A 9991-nucleotide genomic window follows, 5' to 3' on the forward strand; every position below is an offset into this window, starting at 1 on the left:
GTAAAAGGTAAAATGTATTGGAGAAGAAATGTAATGCCCTGCTACTTTTTCAAGGAGTAAACATTCTTTAAAAGTGCTGCACAGGCAATCTGTATAAGGAGCCCTGAAGTGACTGTTAGGTCAGGTCTGCAGGTATCTATGGAACAGTACTACCATAGCACAGATTATACAAGTGTTCATGGGGGTTTACTAATGTAGAAACCACAACTAAATTAGAGTGCAACCCATGTTCGCTTTCCTAGGCACTGCCTGGACAGCACTACTGAAACATTGTTCTGCTGACCAAGGAGTTAAAATTTGAACTGTGTGGGAAAATGTTAATGTGGTCAATGTTGAGGTATGGTGTAGGAGAATAATGTACTGGAGCAGCATTTATGCCTTGGGATCTGCAGTTTGTGGTTCAGCAGGGACGATTAAATTCATTCCATATGCATCTTCAAAAGGAAAATTCTTTGACATTTGTTTGTAACCTAAAACTCAAAAGCAGCTAGGTGATGCAGACCACAATTAATATACAAGAGATTGACTACTACATAAGGATTTTTACATTTTAAGATAGATTGGTCAAACTTTGAAGTGAGAGCAACTGAAAAAGTCCCGTCCAGTTTGAGTTTGATTTAAATTTTTATTATTATTATTACATCATATTTATATAGCGCCAACATATTATGTAGGGTTTTACAAAGTCCATGGTTTTATCACTAGCTGTTCCTCAGGGACTCACAATCTAATGTCCGTACTATAGTCATATGTCTTTGATACAGTAACGTGTTTTTTTTTTTTTTTTGTCCACAAATTCCAAACCAAGGTGGGAATAGGTTGAATCCAAGATGAAATTGACTTCAGAACTATCTGACCACCGCTAGTTAAAATGTAAACCTCAGTCTAATACTATGATGTGTTCCAAAGTAGAACTTTCAGAAAAGAGCTTCCAAAAGTGAACACAGAATCTATATAAATAGAATTTTTCTTCCATTAACCTTGATTGTTTCATCCTTTTCTCCATAAAGAAATGACAATGCTAAGAAAAGGTTGCCAGTTTTTACTAGTGTGACACATTTTCAGAAAGGATGTAAAATCCCCTTTTCTTTTGCATAATATTCTTTACATATATACCAGGGAAAATGAATGTCACTAATTTGGCTGTTCATGGCCAATGCCAGCCTACACTTCTAGAACAATAATTAGGAAATCCTGTCCTTTTCAGTTGATCTTAATGCTCCAAGGAAAACAAGGAAATTGTAGGAAGGAATCATGTATCCCCTATTTATTCTTCTTTATATACTCCCCTCCCTCAGCTACTAAACGGTGTTCTATATAAAAAAAAAAAAAAAGATTAAAAGACCTTTTATTAGAGATGGCAAGAATGTTAGCATCTACTTAACATAACTCTCCGGCTTCCCCTGGGAACTCCACTAAACTGGCAAATATTATGGTTGCCTGGTTTGCCATAGGGTCCTATTTGCATAATCAGGGCATTTGTTGTATATTTGCATACATTTTCAGCATAGACATGAAATTGGAGTGCTAAATACAGAATTTATTAAAATGTATGGGTGGGCAAAAAGTCTTGTTAGAATTAGATTGGCACAGGCAATTATATGGCTTCTATTCGATAGTTTTCTATATTTCTAAATAATGTAAACTGGTGAATTAAATATTTTGTAAATGGGGATAACATTGAGCATGGGTTTGAGATCAAATGAAAGAAAAGTAATGGAAAATTTCCCTATTATGTCCCAACTAAGAATTTGCAATATAAGCTGCAAGACTTTTCATGTGAAGCAGTAAAAACAATGTTTTTTGTTAGACCCAGTTTCTATTCTTTCCTATTTTAGCGCAGCTCTTTGTAGAGTAGATATTGAAATAATGTGCAAGCCCAAAATAGCAACACGTTTTCTAAAAACATTTAAATAGCTGCAGCTTTTGCTATACTGAGATGCTAAGAAATTTGTTCTCAAAAGAAACATTTTCTCATATAAACAGATCGTTTTATACAAAAAGTGCCACATTTAGAACGCTGACTGTAAACAGCAATGTATTTTCAGATCATATAGAGCTAAGATACATCTCTGTTTATTCCTAAATAAGTGCAGTTTTTATTGGGAAATACATTTTTACATGAAATAGCAAAATATAAATCTTGTATAAGTTATACATAGACATCTTATACATATTACTGCACTGTCTGTATAAAGTAGTTAGATTTTGAGTATTGCTTTTGATTCCTTTTAAAGTCCCATGTTTGTGCTATTTTTGGATTCTTAGTATTATTGAGATGTGGCGTCTTTATTTATATTAGGGCCACCCTTGGATTTTTGTGTTTAGCTTTTGAGACTAATACAACAATGTGGATTTTTATTGCAGGTTTCTTATTTTCTAAAAGAAAACGGGATCTTTTAGCAAACTTTGGAAATTGTTCCTGGGACTGCAACATGAAATGTAATATGTGAAACGGGTCAGGGTCCTCTCCTCCTCCTGTGTCACTATCTGTATATGTCTGTCATTTGTAACCGGTATTCAACGTACAACGCTGCGTAATAGGTTGGCACTATATAAATCCCGTTTATTAATATTAATAATATTTTATTGTCAGCTGCTGGGACTAAACATGTAGCAGGTGGGAGTATGTACGTGTGTAATCTTCCACCATCCGACCTGCACCCACTGCACAGCAGAAGACATGGCAGCCTGTGTGCAGTATTTCTATACAGGACACAACATGGCTGATTATGACATGAATATGATGTCCATGTGCTTCACAATCGGCACCAAGCCACGCATTTCTTTTTATCTTAGTGCAAAGCCAATAACCTGGATTCTTATCAGTTCACAATCATGCAAATCAATTTTCTCAAGACAGGGATTGAAAGGCAATTTTCTAGGCTAAGATGAAAACCTGATAATGAGGTGCTATCCGCTCCTGAAATTTAGTGGCCACTGAGACTTTTATTCTGCAGAAGTTAGACTTTTAACCCAAGCATAGAAAACAGATGGTAAGACTTAGTTAAAATAAGTTAGTGAAAAGGGACTAAAAATTTAATTTTTGCATTGTGTGGGGAAGGCTTAGACCCCTTTCACCATGTTCCTGTGATAGGGATTTCCCCTACTTTCTGTCTCAGTCACTACATAGGAAGTATGGGGTAAATACTCCATCAGAAAGACAAGAGAAGCATAAAAGAGATTCTAACTCTTGCTTACAAGAGGTTGAAGTAGCAGATGTGAGAAATATTGAAAGTATATGAATGTTATTGGTTCAGTTTTATCCAAGGTGAGCTTTGGGTTTATGCCAGCCATCCAATATAATCAAGTCAAGTGGGAATGTTTACATAAGGAAGGGTTAGTGTTCGGATTATGTAAATGGATAGTGTTGCTTGTTTGTGTGTCCCCTGTTATGTGATCATTCCCCAATGTCATCACATACTACAGAAGACCAACAACCCCTATTTGCACTCCCTGACAGGTGGCTGCTCCCTTTAGGATATTATCAATTACAATAAGGACCAATGAACCCCATTTGCCCTGCATTGTACATAAGTAGGGACCACTGAACCTGGAAAGAAAAAGATAAACATCTGCCACAGAACCAAGGAATAAGGTACTCTTCTACATTACACCCCTTGTGAATTAAGATAAAAGCCCAACTGACCAAAATATGTGCAAAATCTTGCAGATTGCTTTAATTGGAAAGCAGCCTCAGCTTGAGTAGAATAGCCTGTCCCCTGCCAACATGCTGCAAAGAAGAATTCCTGTCCTCTGTGTGGAAGCTGCGATCAATATGTAGAAACCTGAAATGTCTCCGTGTGTTGGAGCAGAGGCTTTTTTGGAGCAGAGGCTATTTTGCAGAGAAAATGAGCTTTGCTGATTGCAGAAGATCTGACTTAGCTGGAGGGTGTGTTAGACCTCTACAGTGAGACAACTGCTTTCCCATATAGAGTAAGCATTCAGCATGGTGGCAGGGGAGAGACTTTTCTATTTAGGCTGTGGCTGCTTTAATAATTGTAAGAATCCATTCACACTGGCATTGTGTGCATTGCATTAGGACAGTCCACTCAATGAATGAGAAAGGTAGAACATGCAACATTTTAGGCAGTGCAATGTACAGTGGTGTTGGTGGCATGTACTGTGAAGCAAATTGGTGCGCTGGGAAGGTGCATTGGGTTGCCTTTCAGACTGAATAGCAAGACAGCACACATAATGAATGTTTGCACAGCACACTGCTGATAATGGACCCTATGACATAAAACACCTAGAATATATTCTCATTTAGGCTAAAGGGTTCAATTGGGTGGTAAATCATTAATTTATATATACTAGCTGATTACTCAGTGTTGCCCGGGTATTTATTTCTTGCAAACGTTTATTATACAGGAAAAGGAATCAAACAAAGATATAGTGTGAAATCAAAGAAATGTTTTTTTTTTTTTACGGGTTTTAAAAGTATAAGTACAATATACAAATAAAATACAATTTAATTAACCTAAATAAATGGCATATTTTAAAAATGCTGTTTTAAATGTTTTATTAAGAACATTGTGCTTATGAAACATCCTTTGTAACTTTAAGACAATCTGAAATTTTGTTCCTGAGATTTAAGTGCACTTCTGGTCAGTTTCAATTAGTTTGTTTTCAATAAAATAAAGTTGTAGAAATTTTGGTGGTGGATCTGGCAGCGGAAGCAACGATCCCACTTTAAGGCAAACTTGCCCTTGCACCGTGAATGTGGATGGAAATCCAGGCTGTTAAACAACTGATGTGGCGCCAAATTATGTCATTTGGAAACATGTACTTTCTGATGTTATTAAGAAAATGCTTTGACTATTTGAGGTATTTGCTGATGTGTATTTTCAAAGTTCTTGTGGTGGTGTTTCCAGTTGGCAGAGTTTGACTTTCCCTTTTTGGCAGGAAATACCAGGAGATTTAAACTTCTTGGCTTGTCAGTAACTACAAACCTTTTTGATTTTTCCAGTGGTGACACTTGCCTGCTGCAAGTAGTGTTTATGTGGATCATAGTGGAATCCGTGATCGTCTGGCTCTTTCTCTCATTTCCTATACTCGGGTCTCACGCTGTTGTACTGTTTCTGAAGCTCCAAGTGTAGTAGCTCTATCTCTCATTTCCTGTACTCGGGTCTCACACTGTTGTACTGTCTCTGAAGCTCTAGATGTAGTAGCTCTATCTCTCATTTCCTGTACTTGGGTCTCACGCTGTTGTACTGTCTCTGAAGCTCTAGATGTAATAGCTCTTTCTCTCATTTTCTGTAGTCAGGCCTCACGCTGTTGTACTGTCTCTGAAGCCCTAGATGTAGTAGCTCTATCTCTATTATCCTGTAGTCGGGACTCACGCTGTTGTACGGTTTCTGAAGCTCTAGATGTAGTAGCTCTATCTCTGTTATCCTGTAGTTGGGTCTCATGCTGTTGTACTGTCTCTGAAGCTCTAGATGTAGTAGCTCTTTCTCTCATTTCCTGTAGTCGGGTCTCATGCTGTTGTACTGTCTCTGAAGCTCTAGATGTAGTAGCTCTTTCTCTCATTCCCTGTAGTCAGGTCTCACGCTGCTGTACTGTCTCTGAAGCTCTAGATGTATTAGCTCTTTCTCTCATTTCCTGTAGTCAGGCCTCACGCTGTTGTACTGTCTCTGAAGCCCTAGATGTAGTAGCTCTTAATCTCCTTTCCTGTACTCGGTGTCACGCTGTTGTACCGTCTCTGAAGCTCTAGATGTAGTAGCTCTTTCTCTCAATTCCTGTAGTCGGGTCTCACGCTGTTGTACTGTCTCTGAAGTTCTAGATGTAGTAGCTCTATCTCTGTTATTCTGGCGTCAGGTCCCAAGTTGTTGTACTGTCTCTGAAGCTCTAGATGTAGTACCTCTTTCTCTCGTTTCCTGTAGTCAGGTCTCACGCTGTTGTACTGTCTCTGAAACTCTAGATGTAGTAGCTCTATCTCTGTAATCCTGTATTTGGGTCTCACAATGTTGTACTGTCCCTAAAGCTCTAGATGTAGTAGCTCTCCTGCGCAGCGTGGCAAGTCTTCTATTCCTGTCCTCGGGATTTTCTTGTCTACAGTGTTGTTTCATTTTTTCGGCACTCAACCAATTGCCTTATGTTTTCTCAAAGGCATTTGTACAGACCAGAAATTTGTCATATGTATAGCAAGTTTGGTTTAAATGTCTCAATGCACTTTTGAGTGATGTTGGAACATACATACAACCATACATCCAAATATAGCTATGACATATAGCACAGCGCTGTACAAAGATCAGCCAGTGCACTCACATGAGTCTCAGTCATATGTCTGGCAAGTTTGGTTGAAATGTCTCCATGCATTTCATCCAAATGTAGCTCTGACATATAGCACAGCACTGTACAAAGATGACAGGTGCACTCACATGAGTCTCAGTCATATGTATGGCAAGTTTGGGTAAAATGTCTCCATGCATTTTCGAGTGATGGTGGAACATACATACATACATACATACGCACATACATACCATGACAGAGTATCCCAAAAATGTAAGGGAATGTTTTATAAAGGCCCCAGGGAATAGAGGGTAATTATGTGTGTATAGGTATTAGAAAAGAAACCTGGTTCTTTAGGGCCCTGGAGCCAGGCCAAGGGAAGTGAAGGGTGGGTTTCTCGGCCCAACCCAGTCTTGATTTGGGTAATATGCTCACCTGCTCTCAGGTGCAAGGGAAAGAAATGAACAGCCAGTGTGTTGCAGATTGTAGTGTAATCAGTCAGAGGCTGGAGTGTGCTGAGAAGGCAGCCAGAGGGTTCCAGGCTGAGAAGGCAAGAAGGCAGCCAGAGGGTTTCAAGCTGAGAGAGAGCCAGAGTGTTCCAGGCTGAGAGAGCCAGAGTCTGTTCCAGGCTGCAGGAAAAGAGTACAGAGCCCCAGGAAAGCCAGTAGCCAATTTTATATATACAGATATTTACTGTACACAATAGAACAAGGGTTCACCAAAAGAAGAATCCACCTGTCTAGATGGGAATACAGTGTGCCTAGCCTGGGAAGTACCGTATTTTTCGGCGTATAAGACGCACTTTTTCTTCCCCAAAACTGGGGGGGAAAAGTGGGTGCGTCCTATACGGCGAATGCAGGTTTAAAAAATAATTAAAACCAGTAACATACTTACCCGATACCGCGTGCTTCTCGTCTTCTCTCCTCTCCTCCTGACTGCAGCGCGTGTCTCCGACCTTCCAGCAGACCCAACGAGGAGAAGCCTGCTCACGTGATCCCGGAAGCAAGCTGGGAGAGCAAGCGTGCCCCCGCGATCCCGGAAGCAAGCCGGCGGAGAGAAACGGACCGGTAAGTGGGAAGGGATGATCAGCAGGGGATAAATAGGCACAGAGTGGGGAATTTATCCTCTTCTGATCACGTGATCAGAAGGGGAATAATCTTTCAGAATTTTTTTTCTAGATTTTCCTCCTTTAAAATTGGGTGCGTCTTATATGCCGGAGCATCTTATACGCCGAAAAATACGGTACATAAACAAAGGGTCAAAGAAGGAGAAAAGACAGGCTTTTGTAGGCAAAACATATACTTGTTTAAAGAAAACTCTTATTTATTATATATCTTCTGTTCCACTAAAACTAGACTGCACTGGACCCCTGCTTACACAGTACTACTATGCTATAATGCAGTCATAGGCTACTGATCATGTCACAGGGTGTTCAGTTGATGTTAGCAGTAAAATGTCTCAGTTCCCAGCGCATTTCGCCCTAAAAGAGCTTCCTCGGGGGATTTAGAGAGCAGATCTGTGATAACATACAGTATAATCAGCATAGCCCACTAGCAATAATTGAATTAATATATATCTTTATAGCAATAATTTAGTTTAAAATATTTTCTATTGATATTAATATTTACAACACAATAAAGGAATACATAATCATGCATATCAAAAATAATCATGAAGTTAATAAAGAAACATAACTTGGTGTCTGCTGATGATTAACCACAGAAAACAAAGTATGAATTGGGGGGGTGGTGCTGCTTTTTTGTAAGAAAAGTTGTTGAACTTACAAAAAACCAACAGTTTTTTTACTTAACATAAAAGTGTTGTCTACCCTTTTATGTAAAGTGAAAATTCTCAGTTTAGGTATGCTTTAAAGAGGAAGAAACTGAAAAACACTGGAAACAAAAAAAAATCCACTTACCTTCAACCCCACAGCGCAGTCAATCGGTCCAGAGCTGTCTTCCATCGGGTTGTATGTCGTCCTGGCATTCGTCCCTGAGCCAGTGTGCCAGATGCCGCCATCTTCACCTCTTCTGGGTTCTTCTTCCTATGTCACCTGACCCAGGCGAGAGATCGGATGATGTAGGTTGGAAAAAAAACTTGCTGATCGCACTGCGCATGCGTGAGCTTGGCAATTTTTTTCCCTTTTCACGAAAAGGCTCTTTCTGAGCACCCATCAGCCTCCTGGGATGAGTGACATAGGTATCCCAGGAGGCTCTGTGCTCCCATTCATTAGGGGGTGGTGCTGCACCCTTTTTTTTTTAAAAAAAAGGGTGTTGCACCCTGCAAAACAAACAGAATTTTTACCTTAAATAAAAGAGTTGTCTACCCTTTTATGTGAAGTGAAATTTCTGAGATTAGGTACACTTTAAATCTCCTCTCTTCCACATTCTGATACTTAGTTTAATTTCCAGCAGATCATCTTGACACATGTCTAATGAAATGGCCGGGGAGTGTAAGGCCGGTATGGAATGGTGGAAACCAGGGGCAGACATAGGGGGGGGGGGGGGCAAAGTGTGTTGCTGCTTGAAAGCGTACCTAAATTTAGAATTTCCACTTTACATAAATAGGTAGACAACACTTTTATGTAAGGTAAAAATTCTGTTTGTTTTTTGAAGTGCAACACCCTTTTTAAAAAAAAAAAAAAAAAAAAAGGGTGCAGCACCGGTCCCTAATTACTTGATCGCCTAGAATTAGGAGCGCAGAGCCTCCCGGGATACCTATGTCACGCATCCCAGGAGGTTCTATGGTGCTCCTTCTGCCTATACCCGACCATCTCAGCCATGCGCAGAAGAAGCCCTTTTGTCAAACGCACAGCTCACACACACAGAAAGATCGGCAAGTTTTTTTCTCATCTACATCACCCAATCTTGCGCCTGGGTTGGGTGACGTAGGAAGAAGAACCCGTAAGAAGAGAAGATGGCGGCGCCTGGAGCACCGGCCTGATGACAGACACTGGGACCCGATGGAAGAGACCTCCGGATGGATTGGACTGCCCTGCGGGATTGAAGGTAAGTGTGTTTTTGTTGTTATGGGGGACTTCTGAGTTTAGTTTCGCTTGAAAGCTTCGGACCTTCCCCAGCCGACAGGGGCCCCAGGCCAGTTCTGTACAGGGCCTCACTCTCCCAGGCCTGTCCCACACAGGGGCTCCAGACCAGTCCCGCACAGGAGCCCCAGGCCCGTCCCACACAGGACCTCCCATTCCCAGGCCTGTCCCACACAGGAGCCCCAGGCCCGTCCCACACAGGACCTCCCCCTCCTAGGCCTGTCCCACACAGGGGCCCCAGACCAGTCCTGCACAGGACCTCCCATTCCCAGGCCTGTCCCACACCCACACAGGGGCCCCAGACCAGTCCTGCACAGGACCTCCCATTCCCAGGCCTGTCCCACACAGGGGCCCCAGACCAGTCCTGCACAGGACCTCCCCCTCCTAGGCCAGTTCTGCACAGGGGCCACATTTGGCTCTGTCCTCCGCTGGTGGAAACCTTGGACAGATCTCTATGTTTTGGTGATTAAATCGCCCAGCTTTGAAGGTGAACATACCATGGACCTTGGAGGTGGAGCCCTCCCCACCAAGACATTAAAAATTAAGGCTTTTAAGGGATCCAGTTTAGAAGTTCAGGGACATTTTGAGAGAATAATATTCACACACATGCAAAATAACATTGACGTATTCCCAGGGAGAGGGCGGGGGAGTTGTCACCCCGGGGTACCCACGTGACTCTCACACTCCCTCTTTCTCTCTCTGAACTTGCATCACCCC

The sequence above is a fragment of the Pyxicephalus adspersus genome, chromosome 1 (genome assembly GCF_032062135.1).
Source record: "Pyxicephalus adspersus chromosome 1, UCB_Pads_2.0, whole genome shotgun sequence".
Lineage (NCBI taxonomy): Eukaryota > Metazoa > Chordata > Amphibia > Anura > Pyxicephalidae > Pyxicephalus > Pyxicephalus adspersus.